This window comes from Oncorhynchus mykiss, chromosome 7 (assembly GCF_013265735.2).
Source record: "Oncorhynchus mykiss isolate Arlee chromosome 7, USDA_OmykA_1.1, whole genome shotgun sequence".
In the NCBI taxonomy this organism is placed as follows: domain Eukaryota; kingdom Metazoa; phylum Chordata; class Actinopteri; order Salmoniformes; family Salmonidae; genus Oncorhynchus; species Oncorhynchus mykiss.
Window position 1 is genome coordinate 84811902 of NC_048571.1, and position 12078 is coordinate 84823979.

Below are 12078 nucleotides of genomic sequence, written 5' to 3' on the forward strand. Positions count from 1 at the left end.
GCGAGAGAGAGAGAGAGAGAGAGAGAGAGAGAGAGAGAGAGAGAGAGAGAGAGAGAGAGAGAGAGAGAGAGAGGCTATGTACAGACTTAGTGAGCATAGCCTTGCTATTGAGAAAGCCCGCCGTAGACAGACCTGGCTCTCAAGAGAAGACAGGCTATGTGCTCACTGCCCACAAAATGAGGTGGAAACTGAGCTGCACTTCCTAACCTCCTGCCCAATGTATGACCATATTAGAGATATATATTTCCCTCAGATTACACAGATCCACAAAGAATTAAAAAACAAATCCAATTTTGATAACCTCCGATATCTACTGGGGGAAATTCCACAGTGTGCCATCACAGCAGCAAGATTTGTGACCTCTTGCCACAAGAAAAGGGCAACCAGTGAAGAACAAACACCATTTTAAATACAACCCATATTTATGCTTGTTTATTTTCACTTGTGTTCTTTAACCATTTGTACATTGTTACAACACTATATATATATATATATATATATATATATATATATATATATAATATGACATGTGTAATGTCTTTATTGTTTTGAAATTTCTGTATGTGTAATATTTACTGTTAATTTGTATTGTTTATTTCACTTTTGTATATTATCTACCTCACTTGCTTTGGCAATGTTAACACATGTTGAATTGCCCCTTGAATTGAATTGAATTGAGCGAGAGAGAGGGATAGAGAGAGAGAGACGGATGGAGAGAGAGATAAAGGGATAGAGAGAGATGGGGGGATAGAGAGATGGAGGGAGAGAAAGAGAGAGAGGGAGAGAGAGAGGGATAGAGAGAGAGATAAAGGGATAGAGAGAGAGAAGGATAGAGCGAGAGAGGGATAGAGAGAGAGGGATAGAGAGAGAGATAAAGGGATAGAGAGAGAGGGATAGAGAGAGAGATAAAGGGATAGAGAGAGAGGGATAGAGAGAGAGATAAAGGGATAGAGAGAGAGATAAAGGGATATAGAGAGATAAAGGGATGGAGAGAGAGATAAAGGGATAGAGAGAGAGAGGGGATAGAGAGAGAGATAAAGGGATAGTGAGAGAGAAAAAGGGATAGAGAGAGAGATAAAGGGATAAAGAGAGAGATAAAGGGATAGAGAGAGGGGGATGGAGAGAGAGATAAAGGGATAGAGAGAGAGATAAAGGGATAGAGAGATAGATAAAGGGATAGAGAGAGAGATGGGATAGAGAGAGAGAGAGATAAAGGGATAGCGAGAGAAATACATGGATAGAGATAAAGAGAGAAAGGGATAGAGAGAGAGGGGGATAGAGAGGGAGATAAATGGATAGAGAGAGAGATAAAGGGATAGAGAGAGAGGGATAGAGAGAGAGATAAAGGGATAGAGAGAAAGATAAAGGGATAGAGAGAGAGATAAAGGGATAGAGAGGGAGATAAAGGGATAGAGAGAGAGAAAGGGATAGAGAGATAGATAAAGGGATAGAGAGAGAGGGGGATAGAGAGAGCGATAAAGGGAGAGAGAGAGAAAGGGATATAGAGAGATAAAGGGATGGAGAGAGAGATAAAGGGATAGAGAGAGAGGGGATAGAGAGAGAGATAAAGGGATATAGAGAGATAAAGGGATGGAGAGAGAGATAAAGGGATAGAGAGAGAGAGGGGATAGAGAGAGAGATAAAGGGATAGTGAGAGAGAAAAAGGGATAGAGAGAGAGATAAAGGGATAAAGAGAGAGATGGGATAGAGAGAGAGATTTTTTATTTATTTATTTATTTATTTTTATTTTTTTATTTCACCTTTATTTAACCAGGTAGGCTAGTTGAGAACACCTTTATTTAACCAGGTAGGCTAGTTGAGAACACCTTTATTTAACCAGGTAGGCTAGTTGAGAACACCTTTATTTAACCAGGTAGGCTAGTTGAGAACAAGTTCTCATTTGCAACTGCGACCTGGCCAAGATAAGGCATAGCAGTGTGAACAGACAACACAGAGTTACACATGGAGTAAACAATTAACAAGTCAATAACACAGTAGAAAAAAGGGGAGTCTATATATACATTGTGTGCAAAAGGCATGAGAAGGTAGGCAAATAATTACAATTATGCAGATTAACACTGGAGTGATAAATGATCAGATGGTTATGTACAGGTAGAGATATTGGTGTGCAAAAGAGCAGAAAAATAATAAATAAAAACAGTATGGGGATGAGGTAGGTGAAAATGGGTGGGCTATTTACCAATAGACTATGTACAGCTGCAGCGATCGGTTAGCTGCTCAGATAGCAGATGTTTGAAGTTGGTGAGGGAGATAAAAGTCTCGGGGATAGCGAGAGAAATAAATGGATAGAGAGAAAGAGAGAAAGGGATAGAGAGAGAGGGGGATAGAGAGGGAGATAAAGGGATAGAGAGAGAGAGATAAAGGGATAGAGTGAGAGATAAAGGGATAGAAAGTACACGTGGAAACAAATCCATCAAAATATCTGGAAAATCTGGAAACTCCCTCTCAGTTTACACCAATCCAATACTTTTAATCGCTGGAGGGGAATTTAGCAAGTTCATCCTGAATCTGAACTATGATGAAATGAAGACTAACAGGGCTTAGATACACACTATATTTAGGAGACTATAATAGGGCTTAGATACACACTATATTTAGGAGACTATAATAGGGCTTAGATACACACTATAGTTAGGAGACTATAATAGGGCTTAGATACACACTATATTTAGGAGACTATAATAGGGCTTAGATACACACTATATTTAGGAGACTATAATAGGGCTTAGATACACACTATATTTAGGAGACTATAATAGGGCTTAGATACACACTATAGTTAGGAGACTATAATAGGGCTTAGATACACACTATATTTAGGAGACTATAATAGGGCTTAGATACACACTATAGTTAGGAGACTATAATAGGGCTTAGATACACACTATATTTAGGAGACTATAATAGGGCTTAGATACACACTATATTTAGGAGACTATAATAGGGCTTAGATACACACTATATTTAGGAGACTATAATAGGGCTTAGATACACACTATAGTTAGGAGACTATAATAGGGCTTAGATACACACTATATTTAGGAGACTATAATAGGGCTTAGATACACACTATATTTAGGAGACTATAATAGGGCTTAGATACACACTATAGTTAGGAGACTATAATAGGGCTTAGATACACACTATATTTAGGAGACTATAATAGGGCTTAGATACACACTATATTTAGGAGACTATAATAGGGCTTAGATACACTGTAACGATTCTCTTCTTGTGAAGTAGAGGCGGACCAAAGCGCAGCGTGGTGGTTGTTCATTGTAATTTATTGACGACACTATACATGAACAAACTAACGAAAAAACAAGAAACGTGAGAACTCAAAACAGCCCTGTCTGGTGCAAACACAAAAACAGGAACAATCACCCACAAACACACAGTGAAACCCAGGCTACCTAAATATGGTTCCCAATCAGAGACAATGACGAACACCTGCCTCTGATTGAGAACCATATCAGGCCGAACATAGAACTAGACAAACTAGACATGAAACATAGAATGCCCACTCAGATCACACCCTGACCAACCACAACATAGAAATATACAAAGTAAACTATGGTCAGGGTGTGACAGTACCCCCCCCCCAAGGTGCGGACTCCGGCCGCAAAACCTGAACCTATAGGGGAGGGTCTGGGTGGGCATCTGTCCGCGGAGGCGGCTCTGGCGCTGGACGTGGACCCCACTCCATAATAGTCTTTGTCCACCTCCTTAGCGTCCCTAGATAGGTGACCCTCCTAAGAGACAGCTCGGGACAGAGGGACAGCTGCTCGGGACAGAGGGACAGCTGCTCGGGACAGAGGGACAGCTGCTCGGGACAGAGGGACAGCTGCTCCGGGCGGAGGGGCTCTAGTGGCCCCTGGCTGACTGGCGGCACTGGCGGCCCCTGGCTGACTGGCGGCCCCTGGCTGACTGGCGGCACTGGCGGCCCCTGGTTGACTGGCGGCGCTGGCGCTGGGCTGACTGGCGGCACTGGCGGCCCCTGGCTGACTGGCGGCCCCTGGCTGACTGGCGGCACTGGCGGCCCCTGGCTGACTGGCGGCACTGGCGGCCCCTGGCTGACTGGCGGCACTGGCGGCCCCTGGCTGACGGGCGGCACTGGCGGCCCCTGGCAGACGGGCGGCACTGGCGGCCCCTGGCAGACGGGCGGCATTGGCGGCTCCTGGCAGACGGGCGGCGCTGGCGGCGCTGGGCAGACGGGCGGCGCTGGCGGCGCTGGGCAGACGGGCGGCGCTGGCGGCGCTGGGCAGACGGGCGGCGCTGGCGGCGCTGGGCAGACGGGCGGCGCTGGGCAGACGGGCGGCGCTGGCGGCGCTGGGCAGACGGGCGGCGCTGGCGGCGCTGGGCAGACGGGCGGCGCTGGCGGCGCTGGGCAGACGGGCGGCACTGGCGGCGCTGGGCAGGCGGGAGGCTCCGGCAGAGGCGCCGGACAGGCGGGAGGCTCCGGCAGAGGCGCCGGACAGGCGGGAGGCTCCGGCAGAGGCGCCGGACAGGCGGGAGGCTCCGGCAGCGCTGGAGAGGAGAGAGCCCCTGCAAGGATGGGCCGGAGAGACAGCCTGGTACGGGGAGCTGCCACCGGAGGGCTGGTGCGTGGAGGTGGTGATGGATAGACCGGGCCGTGCAGGCGTACTGGAGCTCTTGAGCACCGAGCCTGCCCAACCTTACCCGGTTGAATGGTCCCGGTCGCCCTGCCAGTGCGGCGAGGTGGAATAGCCCGCACTGGGCTATGCAGGCGAACCGGGGACACCGTGCGCAAGGCTGGTGCCATGTAAGCCGGCCCAAGGAGACGCACTGGAGACCAGATGCGTAGAGCCGGCTTCATGGCACTTGGCTCGATGCCCACTCTAGCCCGGCCGATACGCGGAGCTGGAATGTACCGCACCGGGCTTTGCACCCGCACTGGGAACACCGTGCGCTCCACAGCATAACACGGTGCCTGCCCGGTCTCTCTAGCCCCCCGGTAACCACAGGAAGTTGGCTCAGGTCTCCTACCTGGCGTAGCCATACTCCCTGTTAGCCCCCCCCCCAAGAAATTTTTGGGGCTGACTCCCGGGCTTCCTTGCCAACCGTGTTCCCTCATATCGCCGGCTCCTCTCTCCGGCTGCCTCTGCTCTCCTCGCTGCCTCCACCTGTTCCCATGGAAGGCGATCCTTTCCCGCCAGGATCTCCTCCCATGTGTAGCAACCCTTGCCGTCCATCACATCATCCCAAGTCCATTCCTCCTTGTGCCGCTGTTGCCCGTTACCACGCCGCTTGGTCCTGTTGCGGTGGGTGATTCTGTAACGATTCTCTTCTTGTGAAGTAGAGGCGGACCAAAGCGCAGCGTGGTGGTTGTTCATTGTAATTTATTGACGACACTATACATGAACAAACTAACGAAAAAACAAGAAACGTGAGAACTCAAAACAGCCCTGTCTGGTGCAAACACAAAAACAGGAACAATCACCCACAAACACACAGTGAAACCCAGGCTACCTAAATATGGTTCCCAATCAGAGACAATGACGAACACCTGCCTCTGATTGAGAACCATATCAGGCCGAACATAGAACTAGACAAACTAGACATGAAACATAGAATGCCCACTCAGATCACACCCTGACCAACCACAACATAGAAATATACAAAGTAAACTATGGTCAGGGTGTGACATACACACTATATTTAGGAGACTATAATAGGGCTTAGATACACACTATAGTTAGGAGACTATAATAGGGCTTAGATACACACTATAGTTAGGAGACTATAATAGGGCTTAGATACACACTAAGTTAGGAGACTATAATAGGGCTTAGATACACACTATAGTTAGGAGACTATAATAGGGCTTAGAGACACACTATAGTTAGGAGACTATAATAGGGCTTAGATACACACTATAGTTAGGAGGCTAACCTGCAGGTAGAGTCGTCTGTCCAAGAGACTAACTTGCAGCTAAACTAGTCTGTCAAGAGACTAATCTGCAGTCAACAGACCAACTGGGAACCTGAATGTCCGGTCTGGTTCAGAGTTACCAAAGGGAGTGATGCCTCAAACAATCTCCAGAGGCCAGGGTATATCATTGGCCAGAATAGTAGTCAGAATCATTGTGACATTAAACATTCACATTGTAAACGTTTCGATGCATTATAACTGTGTCATCATGTGTTATGACTTATCAATGACCCCCAAGCCCAGCTCAGATAATTCCTACCATTGTTGTCGTAATGCTGCAGAAAATGTACATTATCACAGGGATGTTGGCAGTTACAATGTAAGTAACCTAATTTATTGAACCTCTCTAATTCCCCTGAATGCCTCTGTCGATCCTACAGCTAATATATGCAGTAATCATATACAGTAGCGTTCAAAAGTTTGGGGTCACTTGGAAATGTCCTTGTTTTTGAAAGAAAAGCACATTTTTTGTCCATTAAAATAACATCAAATTGATGATCAAAAATACAGTTTTACATAGGTGTACAGAGGCCCATTATCAGCAACCATCACTCCTGTGTTCCAATGACACATTGTGTTAGCTAATCCAAGTTCATCATTTTAAAAGGGCTAATTGATCATTAGAAACCCCTTTTGCAATTATGTTAGTACAGCTGAAAACTGTTGTTCTGATTAAAGAAGCAATAAAACTGGCCTTCATTAGACTAGTTGAGTATCTGGAGCATCAGCATTTGTGGGTTCGATTACAGGCTCAAAATGGCCAGAAAAAAATAATCTATTCTTGCTCTGAGAAATTAAGGTTATTCCATGAGAGAAATTGCCAAGAAACCGAAGATCTCGTACAACGCTGTGTACTACTCCCTTCACAGAACAGCGCAAACTGGCTCTAACCAGAATGGAAAGAGGAGTGGGAGGCCCTGGTGCACAACTGAGCAAGAGGACAAGTACATTGGAGTGTCTAGTTTGAGAAACAGACGCCTCACAAGTCCTCAACTGGCAGCTTCATTAAATAGTACCTGCAAAACACCAGTCTCAACGTCAACAGTGAAGAAGCGACTCTATAATGTGAAGTTGCAAAGAAAAAGCCTAATCTCAGACTGGCCAATAAAAAGAAAAGATTAAGATGGGCAAAATAACACAGACACTGGACAGAGGAACTCTGCCTAGAAGGCCAGCATCCCAGAGTCACCTCGTCACTACTGACATTGAGACTGGTGTTTTGCGGGTACTATTTAATAAAGCTGTCAGTCTCCAACTAGACACACTAATACACTTGTCCTCTTGCTCCAACATTCATTAAATCAGATGGCTCATTCATCACAAAACCAAATTATATTGGCAACTACTTTAATAGGACGCTTACACTACACATCGAAGTATATCTGACCAAATTATGAAAGACAAGTATTGTCATTTTTTGAATTCCGTAAAGTGATGGTGGAAGAGGTGAACAAATGATTGATGTCCATCAACAACAACAAGCCACCGGGTTCTGACGACTTGGATGGAAAATTACTGAGGATAATAGTGGACGATATTGCCACTCCTATTTGCCAACTCTTCAATTTAAGCCTACTAGAAAGTGTGTACCCTCAGGCCTGGAGGGAAGGCAAAAGCCGTTCCTCTATAACGAGTGGTATCAAGTATCAAGAATAGTAAAGCCCCCTTTTACTGACTCAAATAGCCGACCAATCAGTCTGTTACCAACCTTTAGTAGACTTGAGGAAAAATTGTGTTTGACCAGATACAAAGCTATTTCACAGTATACAAATTGACAACAACAAACTTTCAGCTCACTTATAGGGAAAGGCATTGAACATGTGAACAGAGAGAGCATTTGTGAACAGCAGTTTTCAGTTCTTTCCCCAGATTCTCGATTGGATTCTGGTCTGGACTTTGACTTGGCCATTCTAACACCTGGATATGTTAATTTTTGAACCATTCCATTGTAGATTTTGCTTTATGTTTTGGATCATTGTCTTGTTGGAAGACAAATCTCCGTCCCAGTCTCAGGTCTTTTGCAGACTCCATCAGGTTTTCTTCCAGAATGGTCCTGTATTTGGCTCCATCCATCTTCCCATCAATTTGAACCATCTTCCCTGTCCCTGCTGAAGAAAAGCAGGCCCAAACCATGATGCTGCCACCACCATGTTTGACAGTGGGGATGGTGTGTTCAGCTGTGTTGCTTTTACGCCAAACATAACGTTTTGCATTGTTGCCAAAAGTTCAATTTTGGTTTCATCTGACCAGAACACCTTCTTCCACATGTTTGGTGTGTCTCCCAGGTGGCTTGTGGCAAACTTTAAACAACACTTTTTATGGATATCTTTAAGAAATGGCTTTCTTCTTGCCACTCTTCCATAAAGGCTAGATTTGTGCAATATACGACTGATTGTTGTCCTACCTGTCCTACCTGTTGTCCTATTGTTGTCCCACCTCAGCTGTAGATCTCTGCAGTTCATCCAGAGTGATCATGGGCCTCTTGGCTGCATCTCTGATCAGTCTTCTCCTTGTATGAGCTGAAAGTTTAGAGGGACGGCCAGGTCTTGGTAGATTTGCAGTGGTCTGATACTCCTTCCATTTCAATATTATCGCTTGCACAGTGCTCCTTGGGATGTTTAAAGCTTGGGAAATATTTTTGTATCCAAATCCGGCTTTAAACTTCTTCACAACAGTATGTCGGACCTGCCTGGTGTGTTCCTTGTTCTTCATGATGCCCTCTCTGCTTTTAACGGACCTCTGAGACTATCACAGTGCAGGTGCATTTATACGGAGACTTGATTACACACAGGTGGATTGCATTTATCATCATTAGTCATTTAGGTCAACATTGGATCATTCAGAGATCCTCACTGAACTTCTGGAGAGAGTTTGCTGCACTGAAAGTAAAGGGGCTGAATAATTTTGCACGCACAATTTTTCAGTTTTTGATTTGGTAAAAAAGTTTGAAATATCCAATAAATGTCGTTCCACTTCATGATTGTGTCCCACTTGTTGTTGATTCTTCACAAAAAAATACAGTTTTATATCTTTTTGTTTGAAGCCTGAAATGTGGCAAAAGGTCGCAAAGTTCAAGGGGGCCGAATACTTTCGCAAGGCACTGTACTTTCAGTGCGGCTTTTGACATTGTCGGTCATAGTCTGCTGATGGAAAAACAAATGTGTTATGGCTCTATACCCTCTGCTATATTATGGATGAAGAGTTACTTGTCTAACAGAACACAGAGGGTGTTCTTTAACGGGAGCCTCCCACACAAATCAAATATAATTATATTGGTCACATACACATGATTAGCAGATGTTAGAGCGTTGGACTAGTAACCGGAAGGTTGCAAGTTCAAACCCCCCGAGCTGACAAGGTACAAATCTGTCGTTCTGCCCCTGAACAGGCAGTTAACCCACTGTTCCTAGGCCGTCATTGAAAATAAGAATTTGTTCTTAACTGACTTGCCTAGTTAAATAAAGATAAAATGTGAGGGTAGTGAAATGCTTGTGCTTCTAGTTCCGACCATGCAGTAATTTCTAACAAGTATTCTCACAATTTCACAACAACTACTTTATACACACAAGTGTAAAATAATTAATAAGAATATGTACATATAAATATATGGATGAGTGATGGCAGAACGGCATAGGCAAGATGCAGTAGATGGTATCGAGTACAGTATATACATATGAGATGAGTAATGTAGGGTATGTAAACAAAGTGGCATAGTATAATTAAAGTGGCTAGTGATACACGTATTACATAAAGATGCAGTAGATGGTATAGAGTACAGTACATACATATGAGATGAGTAATGTAGGGTATGTAAACATTATATTAAGTGGCATTGTTTAAAGTGGCTAGTGATACATGTACTACATAAAGATGGCAAGATGCAGTAGATGGTATAGAGTACAGTACATACATATGAGATGAGTAATGTAGGGTATGTAAACATTATATTAAGTGGCATTGTTTAAAGTGGCTAGTGATACATGTACTACATAAAGATGGCAAGATGCAGTAGATGGTATAGAGTACAGTACATACATATGAGATGGTAATGAGCATTAAGGCTAAAATTACGCTCCCGGATACGGGTTTGCCCCATCGCAACAGGTTAAGAAAATTACAACTGGCACAGAACAGGGCAGCACGGCTAGCCTTTAAATGTACACGGAGAGCTAACATTAACCTGTTGCGACGAGCAAACCCGTATCCGGGAGCGTAAGTATAGCCTCAAGCTCATTACCATAACGCAACGTTTCCTATTCATGAAAATCGCAAATTAAATGAAATAAATATATTAGCTCACAAGCTTAGCCTTTTGTTAACAACACTGTCATCTCAGATTTTCAAAAAATGCTTTTCAACCATAGCTACACAAGCATTTGTGTAAGAGTATTGATAGCTAGCATAGCATTAAGCCTAGCATTCAGCAGGCAACATTTTCACAAAAACAAGAAAAGCATTCAAATAAAATAATTTACCTTTAGAAGAACTTCGGATGTTTTCAATGAGGAAGGAGACAGCTCGGGGATTTTGTCACGACTTCTACCAATGCCTCTCCTCGTTCGGGCGGTGTTCGATGGGTCGACGTCGCCAGTCTTCTAGCCATCACCGATCCATTTTTCATTTTCCATTTGTTTTGTCTCATTTTCCCACACACCTGGTTCTCATTTCCCTCATTATGTGTTGTGTATTTAACCCGCTGTCCCCCCCAATGTCTTTGTGTGGTATTGTTTATTTGCTTGTGCACATTTTGTTTGACTGGTGCGCGTTGGGTTATTGTGCTGGTATTATACCTGTATCACCATGTTATACCTGTAGCATTTCGCTACACTCGCATTAACATCTGCTAACCATGTGTATGTGACAAATAAAATTTGATTTGATTTGATTTGATTTATCATGTATTATACCTGTATCATCATGTATTATACCTGTATCATGTATTATACCTGTATCATCATGTATTATACCTGTATCACAATGTATTATACCTGTATCACCATATATTATACCTGTATCATGTATTATACCTGTATCATCATGTATTATACCTGTATCATCATGTATTATACCTGTATCATCATGTATTATACCTGTATCACCATGTATTATACCTGTATCACCATGTATTATACCTGTATCACCATGTATTATACCTGTATCATGTATTATACGTGTATCATCATGTATTATACCTGTATCATCATGTATTATACCTGTATCATCATGTATTATACCTGTATCATCATGTATTATACCTGTATCATCATGTATTATACCTGTATCATCTTGTATTATACCTGTATCATCATGTATTATACCTGTATCACCATGTATTATACCTGTATCATCATGTATTATACCTGTATCATCATGTATTATACCTGTATCACCATGTATTATACCTGTATCACCATGTATTATACAGTATCATGTATTATACCTGTATCACCATGTATTATACCTGTATCACCATGTATTATACCTGTATCATCATACATTATACCTGTATCATCATGTATTATACCTGTATCACCATGTATTATACCTGTATCACCATGTATTATACCTGTATCACCATGTATTATACCTGTATCACCATGTATTATACCTGTATCATGTATTATACCTGTATCACCATGTATTATACCTGTATCACCATGTATTATACCTGTATCACCATGTATTATACCTGTATCACCATGTATTATACCTGTATCATGTATTATACCTGTATCACCATGTATTATACCTGTATCATGTATTATACCTGTATCACCATGTATTATACCTGTATCACCATGTATTATACCTGTATCACCATGTATTATACCTGTATCACCATGTATTATACCTGTATCATGTATTATACCTGTATCACCATGTATTATACCTGTATCATCATGTATTATACCTGTATCACCATGTATTATACCTGTATCACCATGTATTATACCTGTATCACCATGTATTATACCTGTATCATGTATTATACCTGTATCACCATGTATTATACCTGTATCACCATGTATTATACCTGTATCATCATGTATTATACAGTATCACCATGTATTATACCTGTATCACCATGTATTATACCTTTATCAC